The sequence below is a fragment of the Lepidochelys olivacea genome (assembly GCF_965140295.1).
Source record: "Lepidochelys olivacea isolate rLepOli2 genome assembly, chromosome: 3".
Lineage (NCBI taxonomy): Eukaryota > Metazoa > Chordata > Testudines > Cheloniidae > Lepidochelys > Lepidochelys olivacea.
In genome coordinates, this window is record NC_140413.1 from 3,526,951 (window position 1) to 3,550,706 (window position 23,756).

The 23,756-nt window shown below is 45.8% G+C and overlaps 1 pseudogene across 1 annotated transcript; it reads right to left on the reverse strand.

Moving 5' to 3' along the window:
- Positions 1–1,188: 1,188 nt before the first annotated feature.
- On the reverse strand, positions 1,189–22,079 carry LOC311518470 (interferon-induced very large GTPase 1 pseudogene; annotated as a pseudogene). The gene is made up of 2 exons (XR_014714670.1): positions 22,053–22,079; positions 1,189–10,295 (listed from the first exon to the last, which is right to left on the reverse strand). The product of XR_014714670.1 is annotated as an interferon-induced very large GTPase 1 pseudogene (transcript).
- Positions 22,080–23,756: the final 1,677 nt, after the last annotated feature.

Sequence of the window (23,756 nt, forward strand, 5' to 3'; positions counted from 1 at the left end):
TTGTTTCTGAGACCGTGGATGGCATTGTGTTCTGCACGGCTGAGGTTATGGGGCAAGTGATGCTGCTTTTCCACAATTTCAGTCCGTGCACGTCGGCGGAAGCAGTCTATGTAGAAGTCCAGTCTGCTGTGGCCCACCTTGATTATCATGCACATTGTAAGGAGAGTGGTCAGTTTGGATGAGCTATTGCCAGCAGGAGAGTGAGTTTGTTTGTGTGTGTGTGGGGGGGGTAAGAAAACCTGGATTTGAGCTGGAAATGGCCCAACTTGATGATCACTTTAGATAAGCTATTACCAGCAGGACAGTGGGGTGGGAGGAGGTATTGTTTCATGGTCTCTGTGTGTATATAATGTCTTCTGCAGTTTCCACGGTATGCACCCGATGAAGTGAGCTGTAGCTCACGAAAGCTCATGCTCAAATAAATTGGTTAGTCTCTAAGGTGCCACAAGTACTCCTTTTCTTTTTGCGAAGACAGACTAACACGGCTGTTACTCTGAAACCTGTCATTGTAGGGAGAGTGGTCACTTTGGATGAGCTATTACCAGCAGGAGAGTGAGTTTGTGTGTTGGGGGGTTGGGGGGTGAGAAAACCTGTATTTGTGTTGTGTATTTTTGACATTTGTATATAATGTCTTCTGCAGTTTCCACAGTATGCATCCGATGAAGTGAGCTCTGGCTCACGAAAGCTCATGCTCAAATAAATTGGTTAGTCTCTAAGGTGCCAGAAGTACTCCTTTTCGTTTTACAAGCCTTTGGTTATCTTAATCACCTTGCCTCTGTTTACAAAAAAACTCCCTGCCCCAAGGGTGGAAGCTGGGAGCAGTGCAGAAGTAATCACAGATAACACTCAAGCTGTGTTGCAGTTAAGAGCTCCGTCTGGGTCTAGGGTGTCAGCAGATCTGGGAGCAGATCTCTGGTATGAAACCAGGTGGGGAGCAGGAGCCCCTTCCAGCCTCCCCAGATGGCACCCCTGGAGCACACAGTGGACTCACCTGTTTAAAGAAAAGCAGGCAACATCTCTTAAAATATTTTGAACATACATGTATTTGCTCATCTCTTATAGGTATGCATCATTGCATTCATGAGGTAATGGTAGGTAGCAGAAAAAATTGTTTATTCCTTATAAATGACATAATGTATTGCAGTAAAATCTTAATACAGAATTAACAGTAAGAAAAAGAAAAGCTATTTGAGATCATTTTTAAAGCATCACAGTCTGCACTAAGATGAGTGGCCTGTGAATGAGGGCTGACACCTGGGCTCTTGCATTTCCTCCTCTTCTCCCTTGAGGTTGATCAGGTCTTGTTTTCTTTGACTGTTGGCCAGGCTGATTTGGTCCAGGTCCAAAGTTAAAGTTGCTTCTCAGTTTGCTTTTCAGGTATAGCACAGTAGGGCATGAACTCTCTGAAATCATTGTTCAAAAGTCTGTCTCTTGGGGTATTGTTCTTTTCTTCCTCTTCTCTCTCTCTCTCTCTTATACAACCATTTTAACTTGGATGAGACAACTAGGTCTAAATTTTCAGACCTGGTCTCAATGTGCATGTGACATTACCCAGGGTACAATCTGGACTGTTGAACAGCTGTGTCCCCTTAGTTCTCCAACCTGGGGTGCTTTTTACACTGCTTTACTGTGAGAATAACCTCTCCTGTCTGTTCACACTGTAGCCCATAAGATCAGTTTGCCAGCCTGCTATATTACATAATGTTTTCTTCATTGGGTTGATTCATACTATTTTGTTATCATATCTTACTATTGCTGAATCATACTTTCAGGGGTTGTTTATAAATTTCAGTATATGTTACTCATAAGAGTTATCCATGGTTATCCATAATAGTTGGCTGTAATGCAAGGAACCTGCAGGCCTGTATTCTATATGATTAGCTAGAGCAAGTTAGTATGGGTATTTGTAATCTTTGGCATAGATAAATGGCCTATTGGTTTCCCCTCTTGACTTTGGGGAACTGAATGCAGAACCGAACAAAGAACTGAATATGTTTATCATATGTCTTGAACAGACGAGTAACTTCAGGGTACACCACAGAACATGGAAGTCACAAGTGAGGCCAAAGGTAACCGTTTCAGGAGTGAGATAATCAATATTAATACATATGAATATGTGTCATAATATGCTAGCCTATAGAGTAAGTGTACCTGAAGATCTGTTAGGGTGAGGAAATAAGATTTGGGCATGGTAGGTTGGGCCTGGATAAAGCAGTACCAGGACCTATAAAAGGGGCCAACAACCATGCAAGAGGGTCATTCATTCACCGTGCTTTTCCTATCTTTTATCAAGCTATTAGCTCAACTTTGCAATACAGCTTAGCTACTCAACACTCGAATGAAATCCCTACCAACTGGGGAAGCCTGGACCATCAAATTCATCAGGCATGCCAGGGGTAAGGCTGGTCCTCCGTCTCCTACTACCAGGCCTTCGGGGAAGGGTGTGAGTATGTTAGGCTAAGTAGTTCTCTATAATAGAGATGTTACCATCAGGAGTCACAGAGTTGTGTTATTGCTTTGTAACTCTGTGTTTCATAGCATTTGTTGTTCTTTCATTCATTTTAATATAGACCTTATCAATTTGGTATTGTCCTCAGTTTAAGTGTCCTTGCCACGTAACCCGAGAGTCCTCTTCCAACGTTGAACTTTCTGTGTTCTTGCCATTGTTGCTACCAAAGAAGACCCACTGCCTTTGAATTAATTTTCAGGAATGGCTTCTCCAAGTGGAACAAAGCATGATGGAACTGGTGATTTCTGTTATGAAGAAGGAAGTTTCTTTTGGAAAGTTTCACGGCAACTTCTCCCTTGAGCCCTACAAAAAATACTGTTGGGTTTTTTTTCAGTAAAATATGACAAACCCTCCAACACACTTCACTTTATTTTTGATAGAAAAAGTTCCTTCTTAAAGCTATTCAAGCAATATTCATTGCAAATATTTTTCAGTATCCTTTTCAAAACATAAATTTCTCACATCCGATTGATTCTTCCATCAAAGATGGTCATCATTAACAACATCTCATCACATACTTTGTCCTTGTTTAAGTCATTCCAATCAGTCGGGATTGCCCCCTTGCCTTCAAATTTTCCATTATGGATTTTTTCTAAGTCAGATCTGAAATGACTGACAAACCATTTCCAATAAGACAGTTGTGAGGTATCTGGTTTGATGTCCCAATTTGCATAGTCAGGTCCTACTTCTCGATAATTTTTGCACAGAATTGTTTTTCCATCAAGCACTATCTTGCAGTCACTTGCTACAAGGCTGGTACAAATGTCAGTGACCAGATGATTTGTTCCTTCCCACTGGATGCCAGCCAGGGCCTGAGGACGATGACAAGAAGTGCTGTGATCTCCATCATGACCAGGAATTGTGTTCGTGCAGACAGCCTTGCATAAGGGACATTGCTTCAAACACCCACTGAGCTGCTCAAATAGGAGTTGATGGGGTTTTGTGACAAACGGATCCGTATCAATCTCGGAGAATATTTGTTTCAGCTGTTCTAAGGCAGGGATCAGTGACTTACTCACCTCTTCTTTAAGAAATTGTATGTCTTTTGTCTCTTGATGTTCAATGCTTGTCAGATTGCTTCTGGGAAGGTACATGTCATCTCCAAGCCTGGTACAAAATTCATCCAACCATGAGGCTACGTTGCCATGTTTATCTTTAACAACTTTAGTTGATTCATCAATTGCCAAAAGAACAAGAGTCTGGAGAGAATCAAGATTTAAATTTAAGAAATTTTTTAATTTTGGATTTTTTTTGTCTAAACAATACCTATCAACTTCTCGTCTGATAAAATCCTCCATATAGTAACTTGGGTTATAAATAAACTCCTGGTATTTTTCAAAATTTTCCTGCTTTAAAAGATAATCCAGCATGAACAATTCCAGTCTGGTTCTATTGCCATTAAAGGCTGGATAGTGAGACCTCATTTCATTTGCTATATCAATGGCAGTCTTGTCATAGACTGCATGGCAGATAGCAGATTTAAGATTGCTGCACAAAATATCAGCAAAAGTTGTGATGGATGTTGCTCCTTGGCAGGCAATTTTAAAAGAGCTAAAGAATTCCTCTTTCTTACTTTCAAGATACCGGACTGGATCATCTGATTTCTGGAATGCTTTGAATGTCTCTCTAAACTTTCTTGTGGCCATTTGGCATAAATATAGAGATACATCCACTTTGTATGAGGGTGTTAATGTAAAATTGTTATCCTCTGAATCAGATTCCAACTTTCTGCTTATTAACTCCACTATTTCATGAAAGTAACTGGAACTGTAATTCATTATCTCTCTCGCTTTGTTCTCAATGTATTCATAGATATGCTGCTCTAGGTGTGCTGTCCTTGTCTTTAAATTCTCAACATCACATTCTTTCGTAGTCTTCCACAGCATATACCATCGTCTCTTCATTGAGATGTGCTCAGTAGGGTTCAGAGGAAAAACAGTCCATTCAGAGGATATTGTAATCCTGTTTCTTATATTGTGTTCTGATCTAAAATGATTGAAAAGGAAAATCTCCATATCAGCATTAAAATTGGGCTCCTCAACACAAGGGGCAGCAGGGGACACCTCAGTAACCCATTCATTCCACATTCTGATAAAGCTATCTCTAAGTTCCCTTTCACTCAATTCCTTATCTCTGAAATGTCGGGCCAACTCCTGGCTTTTTCTAAGCAAGTCTTCTTTATAAGTTGATTTCCTTTGGTCAAAACTACTTTGACAATTCTTTAGATTGATAAGTTCTTGACCCTTTTGACACAGTTTGTCAATCAGTTCTTGTCTGAAAAAGTTCATTTTTGTTTTAATATTTTTTTCCCATTGAATCAGTATGTTACAGTCCTTGTCTTCCCTAAAATACCTTTCAAGGTCCTTTTCAGTGGCATCATATTTTTCTTGAACTTTTTTTTCAAGATCTACTTTATCTATTTTGGAGATTCTCCCATTCTGAATTTGGATGTTCAGCTTGTTCTGCAGATTAAGCACGAAACTTCTCAGTTCCCAGGTCCATTTGTTATAGTTGTTTTCCAGTCTGCTGTATACAACAATCTCCTGTGTATTTTTAAAGCTGAATACAAAATTCTCATTTAACAAAGCCTCCCACAGGTCCTGAGTGCGTGTTTTTAATTCTGACAGTTTTAGAAACCTATGTTCAGATTTTTCTTTGGCAGCCATGAGAATTTCCCTCTTTAGTTCCTGCACTCTTTGGCTGTAACTGGGGTTTGGAGCTGCCATCGGTGGGTCTCCTTCCCAGAGATGAGGAAAGTAATGAATGTGGGTGTTCACATCAAATTGGATAACGTCATTAAAGCAGGTAACATAATTGGACTCTTGCTGGGCTGCAGTAACTGCCATTTCATCTAATTTTTCCTGAAGGCGTCTTCGTCCTTCCATATTCTTTTCATTTGCAGTTATGTCTCCAACATTTTGATGCACAAACAAACAGCTTGGGGAGAGATTTACTTGTTTCATCCTCAGAAATGCCTGGACAGCGATCTGTAGGATATCTTGCATTTCAGAAGGGTTCTCTCCAAAAATATTGATCAAAGTTGTGTTGCCAAGACCAATGACAAAAGTGGCTAGCTCGTTATCATGGCTGAGTGCTGATCTGTTTTCTAGCTGTATTGCCCGCAGCCCTTCAGTGTCAATAACCACCATAAAGTCAAACTTCAGCTTTTTTCTGAGCTCATCATCCACCTTAACTAGTTGCATAAATGCTCCCCTCGTGCACCTCCCTGCACTGACATTAAACTGAAGTCCAAACATGGCATTTAGCAGTGTTGATTTTCCAGTGCTCTGGATGCCAAGTACAGAAAGAACAAACACCTTTTGGTCTCCTAATTTCTCAATTAACTTGTCAAAGATGGCTCCAACCCACTTCAATGGCACATAAGAAGTGTCACCATCCAGCAGCTCGATAGGATACCCTTCAACCATCAAATCAGCTACAATTTTTGGTAGTTCATGATAGCATTTATCCTGTTCAGGGTGTGCATCCAAAGCTTCATAAATCTGACCCACCTCTCTCAAAAGATGCTCGAGACCAAAAGTCGATTCATTTATTTTATGTGATAATTTTTCTAATTGTTTTTGCGAGTCATTATTTTTTCCCCTTTGGTTTTGTGACCATAAATCAGGGTATTTCTGGTGAAGCTCTGGAAGATGATCAGCAGGCAGATCAGCTATAAATACTTTCAGCCACTGTAAAAAGTACATTTTGGTTTTGTGGGAAGGTGAAGTCAGAGCTGAAAGCACAGACTTCATTAATTCATTCAGGGGGAATGCTCTCTGTAACTGATCCTGTCGCAGCACATGCTTTTCTGATTTTATTTGGCTTAGGCGTTGTTCAATGCCCATGTTCTGATTGTCCTGCAAACGGGTACGTTCTTTATCCTTTTTACACCACTTGTGCCACAACTCTCCTTGGAGAGGTAATAATTTGTCCTTAATATCTAAAATATTTGTCTGTTTCAGAACACCCATTACTTTTTGTGCCAGTTCTTTGCCTTCCATGCACTCTCTTTTGTCTTCGTCAACATGGAATCCATGCTTTTGAGCAATGTCTGCACATTTACCAAGACTACAAGGAATATTTGAAGTTTCTACAGCACATTTAATTGCAGTGGTCAGTTCCTCCATTAATTTTGCCTCATTCTGGTTCTTAACAGCTATTTTTACTCGCTTTTCATACTTATTAACTGTTATTCTCTCTTTGTCAATACAGAGAAAGATGATAGGTTTGGAGGATTTTAGAAGGTCTTGTAAAACCTTTGTGCCCGTTTCATTCCGATCAGTATCTGACAAGAGCACCACATTGACAGAAGCTATTTCCTGTAAAAATTTGATTTGTTGCTTATGTTCTCTTGCATCTCCGTGAAGATTAGTGAAGGCAATGCAATTGTCAAAACTATCATCATCTCTACCTGGACAATACCAGGCGATTTCTACAACACCTTCCATCAAGAGGCAGTTTTTACTACTGCTTTTACAGTGACGATGGAAAAAAATATTATGCCTTTGCTTACTCAACAGTGTATTTAAGAGCTGAGATTTAGAAAAAGAAGATGCACCAAATCTTATGAAGGACACCACTGGTAGATCTGCTTGATAAATCAATTTATCTGTACATTTCCTAATCCCAGTCCTGTTTTGAAGTTTCTTGTAACTCTGCCATTTCTTGTTAACTTGGGCAAAGGACCAAAGAGGGAATTCTATTTGTGAAGTGCAGGGATCTGGCACCAAAAGTGGAAGTGCAAATTGACATAAAGAAAGCTTTGTTGAAATATATTGCCTCATGAAATCATCTGCACTGTGAAAAATTGCCATCTGTATGTCCATGGGATGCACCTGATCCTCATTACTTTCAGCAGATTCATCAGATTCCTGCTCATCGTCATTAAAAATGTCATCTACATTATCTGTGGGTTCATTCACATCATCGCTGGTGGTCAGTGTATTGGCTATACCTTGTTTTGTTTTACAGTCATCGTTGCAAATCAAATATCTTACCTGATAGTCCATCATCAACAGTTTATCCAAAAAATAAAATGGCAGCTCACTTTCATTGCGGGGGTGCCTGGCATGTAAAGATGTTTCATGAATTTTCTGGATGTCTGCCATCCCCATTGTATTTGGATAGTAATTTTCAAGTTTAAGTCGCTGAATTAATTTTAGAAACCCTGAGTTTTGGGGAAATCCGTATGTCTTAGTGTCTCTGGATTGCACTTCTTTGGATGTTGACATTGGTGAATTTACCTGCTTGATTTCTTGAAAAACATTTCCTAGATCTTTCTTTATATACTCCTTCAGCTGATCATCATTTGTGGCTTCAAAATTTCCATTTACAAGGGAATTCAAGTCTCTTTCCAGTGCCTTCCAGTCAGTGAGTGCCCTGTGCTTTGTAAGGACAAAAGTAACTTTCTGTGACAGCGAGTTGCCCATGTGATCTTTAATAAAAGTCAAACATTTCTTCTTCTCTTCAGGGGCTATAACTTTATATTTAGCTGCTACTGTCAGACATGTCAACAACAGGAAAGCCTGAGCTCTGGAAACATCCTGACCCCTAAGAGTCCAATATCTCTCATGTACCCTTTGCATTTCCTTTAACATGAAGTTAATTTCTGAGCACCCGAGGAGATTCTGAAAAGTGTGACTGTCCACATGATATCCTGCGCTGGCTGCGACTGAGAGTAATAACAGCTCAGGCTCTGTCTCAGCTCCCTGTCTCAGAGCCTGAAGTAATGAATGGAAGGATAAACTGAGAATCAGAGTAGCTTTTCTTTGTGCTTCATGCTCTGCTGCTGGAGAATTCATCGAGGCAGCGGTAGCTTCCCTGATGTCACTTTCCATTTGTTGTAAAACTTTAATGAAATCTGTAAGATCTGAGCTGCAGATCCGTCCTGCTTGTTCTTCTGCTAACTGGAAAATCCATTGCATAATGAAAGAAGATTTGGGGAAGTTCTTAACTGAATAGATATAAGGACCCAGAAGGCAGTGCAGCAAAGATTTGATGTACTTCTCATTTGGGGCAGAAAAATCTTTGCACAGAGAAACTGTTTTTTCCAGGAAATCTTGAAGCACCTTATCTGATAGGCAAATGTTGATCCATACATTAGGGCTTCTTGTTTTTTCATTCAGCTTCTGTTTGAAGTTCATCAGTGTCACCAGCTGTTCTTCATCCCCAGTGACTTCCCAGGACTTCATGTCCTCTAAGAATGATCTGGCCTCATCCATTGCACTGGCTAACTCCTCCCCAACCAATGTACTTGCACTTAGCTTTGTTAGGGCTTCATAGGCCCTTGTGAGGCTGCTCCTCATTTGATAAACATCTTTAAAATCTTGTCTGTGATTGGACAGGATTATGTCCCACACTGGAATCAGCTGAGAGCCTCTGTCAATAACAGACCAGGTTTTGTTACTGGCCAGTAGCCCAGATTTCCATGCCGTGAATGAATCCACTCCAGGTGGGCCGCCTGTCTGGGTCACAAACAGCTGAATCTCTGTTTGCATTTGTTTTCTATCTGTGCCCTGAAATGAGGCTTCAGAACCTGATTTTGATGCAGTAACACCAGGTGCAACGCTCCAACCGAAGCCTCTATAGCTGCCCCCAACATAATTGCTGAGTTCATCAGATGTTCGTTTCTTCATCTCGTCCAGCTGCTCTGCCCGGAATCCCTCAGAAGACACTTTCCACCAGAATATCCCACCCAAGTGAAGGGGGCCCTGGTTTACGTGAGACCCGAATCGGTTGAAGAATCTCCCGCCCCTGCTCTTCAGCATGTTGAGCTTTTCCGGCTCTGGGGTGTGACTCAAAAGCTGCTCGATCTCTTTTAACTCTTGCAGTGCTGCACTGGAAAGTCGAAGCTGATCCTTTGGGAAGTGGCATGAGGCCAGTGGGATGTAGCGGTACTTGGTGGTACAAATGTAGGTGTGTTCAGAGCGGGACCTGTGGTTTTTTTTGGATTCTTCAGATTTGCCATAATCTGAGCTGGTTTCAGCACTAAACCCCCAAAATCCACCTTTGGCTGCGGTGCTAATGTTGAAGCCTAGCTTCTCCATGGCCTTTGTGAATGTGGATTCTGCTTCAGCAGATGAAAACTCCTTCTTCTCAGACAATGGCCCTTGCTCTGGACCAAGGAGCTCAAACCCTTCTGGGATGTCTATGAGCTGCTCTCGCTTCTCCACCATCTCTGCAAGCTTGTTGGTTTTGTAAATGCCCTGCAGGGCCAGCCCTCCTGATGCCCGTCTCAAAACTTTCTTGTCAGGGAGATTCTCACTCTGGGACACCGTCTCCTCTGGGAGGTCTAACTGTTTGTGCACATTCTCTATCACTTCCTTCAAAGGCTTCTCAGATGGTGCCCAATACTCTGGGGCTATGTCCATAACTCCCTGCAGCTCCTCCTCTTTCTTTCTTACAGCTTCCTCAGGGCGGCTCCTGCCTTTCTCCTGCATTTCTATTAGCTCCTTCTGCGCCGACTTAGCCTGCTCCTGCCTCTTCTTTAGCATCTCCAAGCGCTGCTCCTGCAGCTGTGTCATTGTTGCCTTGCTGTCTGTCTTAAGTAGTTCTTGGAGGGCCTGCTTTTCCCATGTGTGCTGTACGTCGCATTCTAACTTTCGGAAGTCTTCATATCGCAGGTGTTTCAAGGCTTGGATAGAGGTAACTCCAAGTTTTTTGTGCAGTTTAGGCAGCCAGTACTCTGCACTCAGACCCGCTGCTTCCAGTCTCTTGGCTAGTTCATCCTTGGCAGCATCTCCCTGCCCTGAATTCTTGGGTTTTTCCTTTCCCATAGACATGGCTGTGAAATGGAGTAGAAAAATAATATCACACTCCAATGAAGATGGCCCTCCCTTCCTCCCTCTGCCAGCTTCACTCCCGGCCTTATATAATATACAATGGGCTACACCAGTGGTATTCACAGTTATGTGATTCGGGAGCCACATTTGCAACCACCATTAACCAAAAGAGCCACATGACTTCTGTATGCCCTGCGCACCACCCCACCAAACACACGCATACAATAATATTAAATATATAACTATAAATATAACCAAATTTTCAAATACATTTTCAATAAAACGAAAACTAAGTTCAGCTAACTTATTTATTGCATGAGGGGTTCAGAATGCAGGAGGGGGCTCTAGGCTGGGGCAGAGGGTTGTGGTGTGGTAGGAGTGAGGGCTCCAACTGGGAGGGCTCTTGGGGATGAGGGTTTTGGGGTGCAGAAGGGGGCTCCAGGCTGAGGCCAAGGGGTTTGGAGTGCGGGAGGGGGCTCAGGGCTGGGGCAGGAGGTTGGGGTGCAGGGTCTGGGCAGAAGTTAGGGTGCAGGATGGGGCTCAGGGCTGGGGCAGGGGCTTGGGATGCAGCGTGCTTACCTTGGGCAGCTCTCGTTTGGTGGCGCAGCAGGGCTGAGACAGGCTCCCTGCCTGCTCTGGCCCCCCGCCATTCCTGGAAGCAGTCGGCAGGTGGCTCCACGCACTGCCCTTGCCTTCAAGCACCACCCCCGCAGTTCCCATTGGCCGCAATTCCCAGCCGATGGGCTCTGCGGGGGCAGTGCCAACAAGCGAGGACAGTGCGCAGATGGAGCATCGGAGCTTCCCCTGATTGCCGTGCAGCTCCAGGCCAGCGGGAGGGTCGGCGGGGAACTAGGGTGACCAGATGTCCCAATTTTATAGGGACAATCCCCATTTTGGGGTCTTTTTCTAATATAGGCTCCTATTACCCCCCACCCCCTGACCCGATTTTTCATACTTGCTATCTAGTCACCCAAGGGGGAACAGCAGCACACGGATCTGCTTCCCGTGCCCGGCCAGCTGGATTAATGCAGGGACTTTAGTGGCTGTAGTCCTGGGCTAAGGGGGCCCCCGCAAAAAGATCTAGACTGGAAGACCCGGAGAGCTTTTTGCTGGCCCCCCTTAGCCCAGGGTCCTGGCCTGCAGCCCCTAAAGCCCCTGCATTAATCCGGCCCTGCTCCCTCCAGGAGTGCCATGAATCAGCTGTTCGCGGTGCTTTCGGAGGGAGCCTTGAAGAGCCGCAGGCTATGCTTCAAATAGCCACATGTGGCTCGCAAGCCGCGGACTGAGTATCACTGAGCTACTCTGTGACACTTTGCCACAGCCAGGGTGGATAAAAAATTATGACTTAAAAATAAAATAAAATTAAGGATTTTTTTGTGTTTAAACATATTTTTCTTTTTAAAAATAAACCTACTTGAAATTATATTTGAAAGTATTACAATATATGTTAAGGCCTAAACTTACTGCAAGATATTAAACAGAGTTTTAAATTAAATTAAATTATGTTAAACAGTACGTTCGCTGCCTACGTTTTTAAAAAAGTCAAAGCACTCAATGGCTGCAAATCATTATCTAAGCACCTGGAACCAGAGTTTGTTGAAGGGCTAAAGCAGCTTTTGACAGCGGTAGCTTCTTCTGCAGGTGCAGAAAATCATAGAAGCATGTTCTGTTTCTATCAAGGCTCAAAAGCAGGACCAAATCCTGCCTCTCGCCTCCTTGTCTCCTACCGCACTGCTGCCTTACTTCAGCAGGACACAGCCCTCAGGACCTCTCAGCAGGCACTGAATATCTTATAGGGTTGGGTCCACAATTGTTAAGGATTACTTAAATCAGACTGGCACAAGCAAGCTCACCATGTACACAAGTACAAACTGCTCCTAGGAGAAAATGGTTGCTTTAAAATGACATGGGTATCTAGCTGCCCCAAGTATGGATGGTGCGAGGAGCCTTCCCTCCCCGCTGGCTCCTGCAGGAAGGAGCCAGTCACAACTGCAGTCCTTGCAGTCACTTGAAAATAATGACTGCACACGGAGCTAGCAATGCTCACAGCAGTAGGGGGTGGGGAGGGTAAGGGCCGTGGGCCCACACCTGCCAGCAAGACTCCTCAGCCATGAAGGAGAGCCCACACTGAACTCTCTAACAGAGCAGAGGAGCTGGGTTCCCACTGCCCAGGGAGGCGCTCTGGGAGGTATTTCACAATGCCTCCCAGGGTTCCTACCGAGGTGACTTTGCTGTGCTTCACCCTCCAGCTCAGGCCAGTGCAATCACCAGACACTCCTTGGAAGCTTGAAATCTGCTTTGTTAACAAGATTTTATTTCCAGTGCACAGGCGTTGTTCTCTGTTATAGGGCTGCTCATCAGCGCTGATCTACTGCCATCCAGGGCCAGATTCTACTACCTTTACAGACATTCATAGATTCCAAGGCCAGAAGGGACCAGTGTTTCCAACTCCCATGATTTTGTCATGAGTCTCATGATAATCATTGTTTTCCTTAAAGCCCCAGCTCTTGGAGTCAAGTGATATGTGATGATTTCAGCCGTCATTCTTAAAGAAAATAAAGTTTCTAGCCCTTGTGGCTGTGGAGAAAGCTCCAAAATGTGAACCCCATACGCCCTAAAGTCTCAAAAAGCAGAGAGCAAGTAAAAACAACATCATATCTAGCTCATGATTTTAAACCCAATCTCATGATTTTTGGTGAGCCTGACTCATGATTTTTGAACATTTGGGGTTGGCAATACTGTTCTTTTAACATAATTTGTGTATGTGCCTGCATGTAATTTCCTAAATTTTTAAAAAAGGAAACTGAAAAACTAGAAGTTCCATCATGTGGCATCATATTGACAACCACAAGGTGATCAGCAGGGTTGAAACTTTAGATCCACCGCACAGAATTCTGCCACTTGAGGTAACTGAGTAACTGATAGCAGTAGCAGGTTGTTACCCAGTCTCCTTGCCCACCAAGTCCTAGTCTCACCCCTCCAGATTCCTGAACTTGGGCCTGTCGCCAACACCGCCCCCTTACATTGATCCATCCCACTCTGGTCCTGCAGCTCCCGCCCCCCTTTCCCTCCTGATCTGATCTTAAACCCAGCCCCCACCCAACATTTATCCCCCAACCTGCTTCTGAACCCAGCTCTCCCCATATGCCCCCCCCACAACGTCCTCTTGAACCTGGAGCCTCCCCCTATTTATCCCCTGACCTGATCCTAAACCCAGCCCTACCCCAAAAACATTTCATTCCCCAACCTGCTCCTAAACTTAGGGCCCCCATAGCTCTGCCAACCTTCCTCTGTACCTGCCCCCACAATTTGTCCCCCAGTCTGCTCCTGAACTAGATGCCCCCCCATATTTGTCTCCCCTGAGCTGCTCCTTAACCTGGATCCCCCTCAGCCCTGCTGACCCACCCCGACCCGACCCCAGGCCTCCATCCTCAGCCTTGACAGCTGGCTTGGGGACACAAGACACTCCCCCTCCACCCGCCAAACCATAGCTCTTTCAGCTGCTGCTTGTTCCCCGCATTTAGCCCTGCCAGTCCCGCACCAAGATCTCCGGCACCTCACCCTTAGCCCTTGCAACCTGTCCCTGGTACCCCTTCCTGACAGTTTAATCTCCCCAGACTACTCCTGAACCCACCCCCCGTCTGTTCCTGAACCCTGCCTGCCCCACACCCTACCCGCCTGCCCAGCATCTGCCTCCTTAACACCACCACTCCTGCTCCTGGGCCCAGGCCTGGCTTTGCTCCACTGAGCTCATGTGAGCACTGATTTCTACACTGAATTTGAACAGCTATTTTCTCACACCTGAACTGCAGAGGAAAGGCCCCGGGCTCCCTGCTTCGCCTCCCTGAACCCAGCAGAGAGCTCTGTGATGGATCAGCAAAGCAGAGGACAACAACTCCCATCAGTGCCCTCCCCACGGCACATCCCCTTATTCCTGGCCAGGGAGGGGAAAGGTCCTAGCCTGGGAATTGTCCAGGCTCTCTTTGGAAGCGGCGGCTGCATGGTGAGCCAGAGACTGCAGAGAAACCAAAGCAGCAGCCACATGGCAAGCAGGGAGCTGGAGAGAAGCTGAATTCAGAGTGGAAGCCCAAGGACTCATATACCGAGCCACGTGTGGGATGGGCTGTGTGTGCTGGACATCACAGCTGGGTGCAGGGCTCTGTGGGACTTATGGGACAACAGTAAAGTTGCCAATTTTCTAATTCCAGAAAACTGAACACCCTTGGCCCACCCTCTCCCCAGCCCCTTCCCAGAGGCCCTGCCCCCTGTCCCGTCCCTTCCGGAGGCCCTGACCTTGTTCACTCCATCCCTTCTCCCTCCTTCGCTCACCCTCGCTCATTTTCACTGCAAGGCCCAAACAGGCAACAGGAGAAGGCCAGGAGCTGCAACAGTCTGACTGTGGGAGATGCACACACCTGCCTACACAGAGACTCTTTTTCCATGTGTAACCCACACACCTCCTGGCTGTGGGGTTCTGTCCCATCTAGTGGCACTGAGACCACTTAGAGAGAGAGAGAAAGAGAGCAAAGGAGTCTGCTCTACAGCCTCAGATAACAGCCTTTTAACTCGTGCAGTAGAGGCTCCGTGCACTAGGCTCCAGAGGTCCCAGGTTTGATGCCACCCCCCGCTGTCTGTTGGTGTTACACATACACTTTCTCGGGGCCCTAGGAGGCAGGTGGTGCAGAAGTCACACAGGGCCCTGAGATGGGCAGTCTTGTGTCAGGGCTGGCCTTAGGGAAAATGGCACCCTGGGCGAACTTGCATTTTGGTGCCCCTGGCCCCCATGGGCGTGGCATGCCCTCACCCCAAGTGCCTCCCCACCCTCCCTTCACCCCTAACCCCTGCACTGTGCCCCCTTTGTCCCTAACCCCTGGCCCCTCCTGCACGCTAACTCCTACATTGTTCCCCCTTCACCCCAAATCCCTACACTCCCCTCCTGTGCCCCTAATCCCTGCACCCCCTTCACTCCCACCCCTGCACCTCCCTCCTGCACCCTTAACCCCTGCGCTGTGCCCTCTTCACCCCAACCCCTACCCCCCTCCTGTGCCCCTAACCTCGGCATCCCCTTCCTGAACCCATATGGGGAAACTGACCTGCGTGCAGTGATGGAGCAGTTGGCATGGCTGCTCCCCTGACCCATCCCCGCGCACCCCTAAGGGGCTGTGAGGCGGGGGGAGGGGGCAAGGAGTGAGGTCATGGCTCCCTACATCCAGGTCATTTTCCCTGCTTGGGCTGCGTCAGGAGAGGGCAGGAGAGCAGCAGCTCCAGACACTGACCTCGCAACTCTGTCTCTTTAAGGAAGCGCTCAGGGTCGGTCAGGGGCCTGAGGGCTCATTCAGACACAAGCAGCTGCAATGCCAGCAGCTCCTTGCCCAGCACAGATTCCTCCTGTCCTGTCACCCCAGCTCAGTGAAAATCAGGCACACGGGCAGGGGGAAGGGGACACCCTTGTTGCCAAGAAGGCCAACGGCATATTGGGCTGTATTAGTAGGAGCGTTGCCAGCAGATGGAGGGAAGTGAATATTCCCCTCCATTCAGCACTGATGAGGCCACACCTGGAGTATTGCGTCCAGTTTTGGTCCCCCCACCACAGAAGGAATGTGGACAAATTGGAGAGAGTCCAGGGGAGGGCAACAAAAATGGTTAGGGGTCTGGGGCACATGACTTTGAGGAGAGGCTGAGGGAGCCGGGGTTATTTAGTCTGCAAAAGAGAAGAGTGAGGTGGGATTTGATAGCAGCCTTCAACTATGCGAGGGGGGTTCCAAAGAGGATGGATTTAGACTGTTCTCAGTGGTGGCAGATGACAGAACAAGGAGCAATGGTCTCAAGTTGCAGTGGGGGAAGCCTAGGTTGGATATTGGGAAACACTATTTCACTAGGAGGGTGGTGAAGCCCTGGAATGGGCTACCTAGGGAGGTGATGGAATCTCCAGCCTTAGAGGTTTTTAAGGCCTGGCTTGACAAAGCCCTGGCTGGGATGATTTAGAATCATAGAATCATAGAATATCAGGGTTGGAAGGGACCCCAGAAGGTCATCTAATCCAACCCCCTGCTTGAAGCAGGACCAATTCCCAGTTAAATCATCCCAGCCAGGGCTTTGTCAAGCCTGACCTTAAAAACCTCTAAGGAAGGAGATTCTACCACCTCCCTAGGTAACGCATTCCAGTGTTTCACCACCCTCTTAGTGAAAAAGTTTTTCCTAATATCCAATCTAAACCTCCCCCACTGCAACTTGAGACCATTACTCCTCGTTTTGTCATCTGCTACCATTGAGAACAGTCTAGAGCCATCCTCTTTGGAACCCCCTTTCAGGTAGTTGAAAGTAGCTATCAAATCCCCCCTCATTCTTCTCTTCTGCAGGCTAAACAATCCCAGCTCCCTCAGCCTCTCCTCATAAGTCATGTGTTCTAGACCCCTAATCATTTTTGTTGCCCTTCGCTGGACTCTCTCCAATTTATCCACATCCTTCTTGTAGTGTGGGGCCCAAAACTGGACACAGTACTCCAGATGAGGCCTCACCAATGTCGAATGGAGGGGAACGATCACGTCCCTCGATCTGCTCGCTATGCCCCTACTTATACATCCCAAAATGCCATTGGCCTTCTTGGCAACAAGGGCACACTGCTGGCTCATATCCAGCTTCTCGTCCACTGTCACCCCTAGGTCCTTTTCCGCAGAACTGCTGCCTAGCCATTCGGTCCCTAGTCTGTAGCGGTGCATTGGATTCTTCCATCCTAAGTGCAGGACCCTGCACTTATCGTTATTGAACCTCATCAGATTTCTTTTGGCCCAATCCTCCAATTTGTCTAGGTCCTTCTGTATCCTATCCCTCCCCTCCAGCGTATCTACCACTCCTCCCAGTTTAGTATCATCCACATTTAGTTGGGGTTGGTCCTGCTTTGAGTAGGGGATTGGACGAGATGACCTCCTGAGGTCTCTTCCAACCCTGATATTCTATGATTCTAATTGTCACTAAAATGCTTAGGTAAGAGGAAGTGAATTGGCACCTGGGCAAAAGAGCCAAAGGGAAGACTAGAAACTTTCAAAATTGAGAAAAAACTTCTCTTCTTTGTGAGGGTTGTGGTTCTCTCTCAGCTGGAGAGACAGAGAGCAGCAGGTATGCTGTAAAGCTTTGGCCAAGTATGAAAAATCATCACCATTTATACCTAGAAATTACTTATTTGTAACTACAGATATGTAAGTAGAACAGGAAATGTTTAGTTAGACACGATCAGGTTTATCTCTTTATTCTGGGCTTGTGGATTCCTCTGTGCTAAACACAGGAGCTTTTGTTTTCTTTGTAACCTTTAAGCTGGACCCCAAGGGAGGGGTGGAAAAGCCGAGGGCCTCAGGGAAACTTCCAAGTGAGTTTTCCTGATTCTCAAGAGGCATTTTTTTCACGTGGGTGGTGGCAGCACTACTACCAAGGCCAGGGGGATCTGTAACCTTGGGAATTTAATACAAGCCTGGAGTGGCAAGGTATTTTTAAAGTCTTTTGAGGGCCCCCAGCTTCTGCACTCGAAGTGCCAGAGTGGGAAATCAGCCTTGACAGATGGCTACTTTTAAATCTGTTAGTGAATGTCCAGGGGGATCGAAGTGTTCTCCTACTGGTTTTTGTATGTTGCCATTCTTGATGTCTGATTTGTGTCCATTTATTCTTTTACGTAGAGACTGTCCAGTTTGGCCAAGGTACATGGCAGAGGGGCATTGCTGGCACATGATGGCATAGATCACATTAGTAGATGTGCAGGTGAATGAGCCCCTGATGGTGTGGTTGGGTCCTCTGATGGTGTCACGAGAGTAGCTATAGGGACAGAGTTGGCAATGGGGTTTGTTCTAGGGATTGGTTCCTGGGTTAGTGTTTCTGTGGTGTGGGGTGTAGTTGCTGGTGAGTATTTGCTTCAGGTTGGGGGGCTGTCTGTAGGCAAGGACTGGTCTGCCTCCCAAGGTCTGTGAGAGTGAGGGATAGGTTGTAGATCACTGAGGATGCATTGGAGAGGTTTTAGTTGGGGGCTGAAGGTGACGGCCAGTGGCATTCTGTTATTTTCCTTGTTGGGCCTGTCCTGTAGTAGGTGACTTCTGGGTACCCATCTCGCTCTGTCAGTCTGTTTCCTCACTTCCCTGGATGTGTATTATAGTTTTAAGAATGCTTGATAAAGATCTCATAGGTGTTTGTCTCTGACTGGAGCTGATTGGAGCAAATGCGGTTGTAGATACTCACCAGCGACTACACCCCACACCACAGAAACACTAACCCAGGAACCAATTCCTGCAACAAACCCCATTGCCAACTCTGTCCCTATATCTACTTTAGCGACATCACCAGACTCCTCGTTGCTCTCAGTTTCAAATACGGTGTAAGCCTGCCACAGCCTATTCTTAAAGGGACAGCTCCCATTAACCAAATACACATTATAAAAAATTAACTGTGAAACAAATATTAACACAGCATCCACCTCACATCGAGATATGTTGTTTTGGAATGTATAGTCACTACTACATTTACTCCAGGATCCTTATGGTTCCATAGTTGGGGTGAGCTCAGATTTGCCCTTAAAGCAGGGGTTCACCCTCTTTGCTATGTATGAAACATACAGTGTATGCCCTCCAAAGATATGCTACTTTTTGAGTTCAGAATAAATTTCTCTGAACATTTACAGGTAAATCTATTAATGTGTTCATGAGTTAAAATTCATTTTAAAATGTTTTTAACAAATTTAGCACAACTGCCAGAACAGGTATTTTGTCCCAAATTATCTTAAAAACAGAATAGTGCAGATCTTTCAAATTGACCATCTAGTTAAAAATAATTTGTGCATTGGTTACATCTGAAGTTTTTTTTTTAGGATTAATGGTCATTTATTGCCACCATTCTTCACAGCAAAATTTTTCCTTTCAGCCATGGTTGAAGAAAGGGGTAATTCATCATGGAACTTTCAAAATGGCTGCCATCTCTTGTTTGCAATGGGACTGAAGCCAAAAAGTTCTCAATCGTTTCTTGTAGGTTATGTTTTCTAGACTCTTAATCATTTTTGTTGCTCTGCTCTGGACTTTCTCCAATTTGTCCACATCTTTCCTGATATGTGGTGCTCAGACCTGCCATGAGTACTCCAGTTGAGGCCTTGTCAATGAACCCCATCTTTCAGGTGGAATCGACAGCAACACGGTTTGATCTCTATAGGGGGAGTTAAGCTCTGGAATAGGCTTGCAAGGGAGGTTGTGGTGTCACTATCATTGGAAGCTTTTAAAAACAAGTTGGACAAACACCTGTCAGGGATGGTCTAGATTTACTTGGTCCTGACACAGTGCGTGGGGCTGAACTTGAGGACGTTGAGGTCCCTTCCAGCCTGACATTTCTATGATTAGCAGGGTTTGAACTGACAGTCTTCAGATTCACATTAAAAACCACTTCTACATCAGTGATAGTGGTAACCAGCAGGGGGGAAATATGCTGTCACAATGTGGTCCAGCCCACACAGGGAGATATACAGGGGTAACCAGAGAATGGTTCAAGTAGTGGGGAGAGAGTAGTGGAACGCTGGGTATCAGGATTCTTGGTCTCCATTCCTGGCTCTGGGAGCAGATTGTGAGCTAGTGGTTACAGACAGCAAATCCAGCTGTAGCCAAGCCCCTGTTTGAATCGGCTGTGGGGACTAAAGACCCGAGTAGTAAAATCACGAGCCTCTGCTGCTTCCGCTAATGAACCAGACCTCCCAACCTGGAAGTAGTAGCAAAGTCATAAACTTCTGTATGTGGGCTAGCTGCTAGAATATGACACCGGGTCACATGCTGTCAGTGTCAGGCATCTAAGGGTTATTTAGTATTTCACGCTTTGGGTATCTGAATGTTTCTATAAATTTCAACATCTTTTTAAATAAGGACTAGAGAATGTGACGGTGGGCTGTGGTACTGGCAGCCAGAACCAAGATAGTCAGAAAAGACCCCGGGTCCTTTTTCAGTAATGAAGCAGCAGCTAACAGAGCTGCAGGGGAAGAATGCAAAATCAAAAAGACAATGCACCTCTGGAGCCATATAAGCCCCCTTAATAGGGGGTTTACAGAAACTCTGTCAGCACAAGCAAACAGTGCCGCTTCACGGGAAAACTGATCTGGCTAACACGATTGTACGGCAAAAAAGGGGCAAAGGCTGCAATATGGAAGAAATATGTATTCCCACGGAACATGCAGTGTGTACCATTAAAAGAGGTAAAAGAAGTAAACAAGACATGCTATTTAATTATAATTCTACAGAGGCTCCAAAGAGGAGTCAGAATGGATTTGTGTTTTCTTTTTCAGATGTCCGTATGCTTTGAAAGAAACCAGCTCAGAACCAAGGAAGATCAGTGAATATAAGAAATGGAGACTAACTATTGAAAATCCTATCCAAAAGTTCGGTGCAACTGGGATATAAAATCTATATGGTGGTGTTTTGTAAACGGGAATAGAATAATTGTATTAAAACTAAGCAATTGTATAAAACCCCCCTGAAATGCCCTAAACTGGAAACCAATTGAAATAATCCGTTCAATCTACACAAGCAAAGGGATCTCATCTTTGAATTTCACCCCTCACAGTACTGTAGTTCCTGTGAAACAGGGGTCTAAAGGAAATGTGAGACACTAGAAAAAAATGTAATCATGTGCCCCTTTTTAAAAAACTCAAAGCAAACCTCAAATGATATTTTCCTCACCACCTGGTATAGAGAAATCAAGCAGTGCACAAATGACAACGAACATTTACAAGGTGATACTCTAAATCAAAAGACATAATGCCATAGACCTTGTTCACCCAAGTTAGAATTGCAGTCCTGACATCATCTTACCAATGGCAGGGCTCAGAAGTGCTGATGGAGACAGACTGTAACGGGGTGGTGAGGAAATGGGCACCTTTTTCTTGCAGTGAAATGCTTGTGGGGGAGGGGAAGTAGTTATCCGTGCCCTGCCTCTCCTACAAATACCCCCATCCCTCAACATTCCCCCCAGGGCTGCACCACCAAGCTAAGTGGGTGAGCTCCCGTTCCCTCCACTGCGTCCCAACTGGGGAAGGAACCCAGCACTCCTCTTCTTCCCCATGCTTCTGGGTAGCTCCTCTGCCATGCCTGACCTAAACCTGTTTGGCTGTAGCAGGCACAAGGTGTTTTATCCTGTAGGACTCATGTGCTCTGGTCCCACAGTGTTCTGTAGCCTCTGTAAGGGCAGAGTGTTAATGTGTGTGTGTTACTGGCACATTAAGACACCTCTCAGGGTTAAGGTTAAGCATTACAGCGGTAGCATTCACCTTCATTTTGTATTTCCTGGAGTTCAGAGGTTTAATTTTAGCCACTCTTCACATACTGGATGGGCACAAGGCAGCACTAGACAACCTGAGCTCTGTGTTAGCAAAGAGTTGGGCAGTTAATTGGTTTATGAAGCTTCGGATTTTCAAGGCCGTTTGCAGAGAAAAGCCCTAAAAAGTTACTTTTAAAAAAATTAAAGGGGAGATTCTCCTTTTGAGAGAATCAGGAAATCAGGAACGTCTGCTCTTCCTGCCTTATAACACAGGAACAAGGGGACAATCAATGAATTTAAAAGATGGAGAAATTTACAGCTGAAAAGGGAATATTTTTTCACACAGTGTTAATTCAAATGTGGAACTTGCTACCACGGGAAATCATTGGGGCCAAGAATTTAACAAGCTTCAAAAATCAACTGGACAAGTTCATAGAAAAATATTCAGAGTTATCATAATTCATAACAAAGTTTGGAAGGAATATAAAGCTTACCTTGATAAGGAGAGAGATGAAGCTCAGGATATATAACACTTCTGTGGTCAGTACTGCGACATACGGGACCGGAACTTGGCCGCTTACTGTTAAGATTGAAAAGAAGTGGGACACTGTTCAGATGAAGTGTCTCTGATTTTATTTGTGAGTCACATCCTTCCTTAGCTCCCCCAAATAACATTCTTGTTCTGGGCTTCAGCCTGCCCCTGGCTGAGATGGGTCTCCTCTTCATCTAGGGACCCGAGCAGGAACTTTCTACTCAGCGGGGTTCCCCAGCTCTGGCCAGTTCTGTCCCCAACTCCCTTCACCTCCGGCTCTGCACCAGCTCTCCCACCCAGCAGCTCCCAACTACTGCTCTCTTGGGGCGCAGGCAGCTCTCTGCAGGGAACTCCCACCAGTGCCCTGCTGCAGCTTCCTGATCTGCCCTCAGCTGCTGCCAGGTGTCTTCTGTCATGTCCCATCAGGAGGCAACTAACTAGTCAGGTGACCTAGACCCATTCCCTTTTAAAGCTGCCAGTCACCCTGGGACAGGGTCCTATAGACAACAGCCCCCTTCGGTGCACAACCCTGAATTATCCTGAGAGCAGCAGGTCTGTCCTGCGTACCGAATGAGGCAGGAGTCCTGCTGGAAAACAGTACGTGATCACGTAAAAACAGACTGTGTCATAAAGCAAAAGAGGCTGAATTTAGGCTGCAACCTTAATTCTGGCATTTCCTAACTTTTCAGTGGTTGACTCTGCAACCTTAATACTGTTCTTTTAGCAGAGGCTTTCTATCTGTAATCTCCTACTCAATTGAAAAACAGTAGTTCTATCATGTGGAATCATAGTGGCATCTACATGGTTCATCAGCAGGGTTGGAACCTTTAGATCCATCGAACAGACCCCTGCCCATGAGCGAACTGAAAACGGAGAGCAACAGCAGGTCCTCACCTACTCTGTGGGCCAGCCCTAGAAGGGAACAAAACATACATTTCACCAGTGGGTTCCCCAGGTTATTTGCTGACAGCAGAGCAGTGGTGAGTCTCAGGAATCATGGGTTCCAGTCCAGGCTCTGGAGGGGCGTGTGTCTACAGAATCAGATTCTTCTTCCATCCCCCCACAAGCTCGACCCCTTTTGTCCTGTCCCCTCCAGCCTGTACTTGTCCCGGTTCTGTCTCTTCACCAACCCTGGCTCCTTGTGCCATTCTCCTCACCTACCCAGTCCCAGTCTCCATGCCTCACATTTGTCATCCTAGTCTCTTTGCCCAGCCAGTCCTCGTGTTCTCATCCTCATTCTTGGCTGCTCAACCAATTGGTTTCTCTCCTTCAAATCCCCCATTCTTCTGTTGTTCCCCCCTTCCATCATTCCTTCCCCGACACTGGCTTCCAGTTACAGTCTCCTCATCCGGTCTCATTCTGCCCCCTTCTCTGTGGATCCTTGTTCCAGTTTCCTACCTCCCCAGCTCACGTCCCAACCTCATTGCCCAGCTATTACTCGTTCACTGTCCACATCCTGGCTCCTCTTCAGATCTGTCTCCATTCCTCCTCTGGTTCTCTATCCCCCTCCTCTTGACCAGCCGGTCCCAGTCCCTCCTACTCCCCCAGCTCTCAGTCCCCGTCTCCCAGCCCATTTAGTCCTAGTCTACTCCACAACCGGAGTTTCATTCTCCTTGGCTATCCAGTTCCAGTCTCCCCATTCCACCCAACTCCCAGTCCCCGGTTC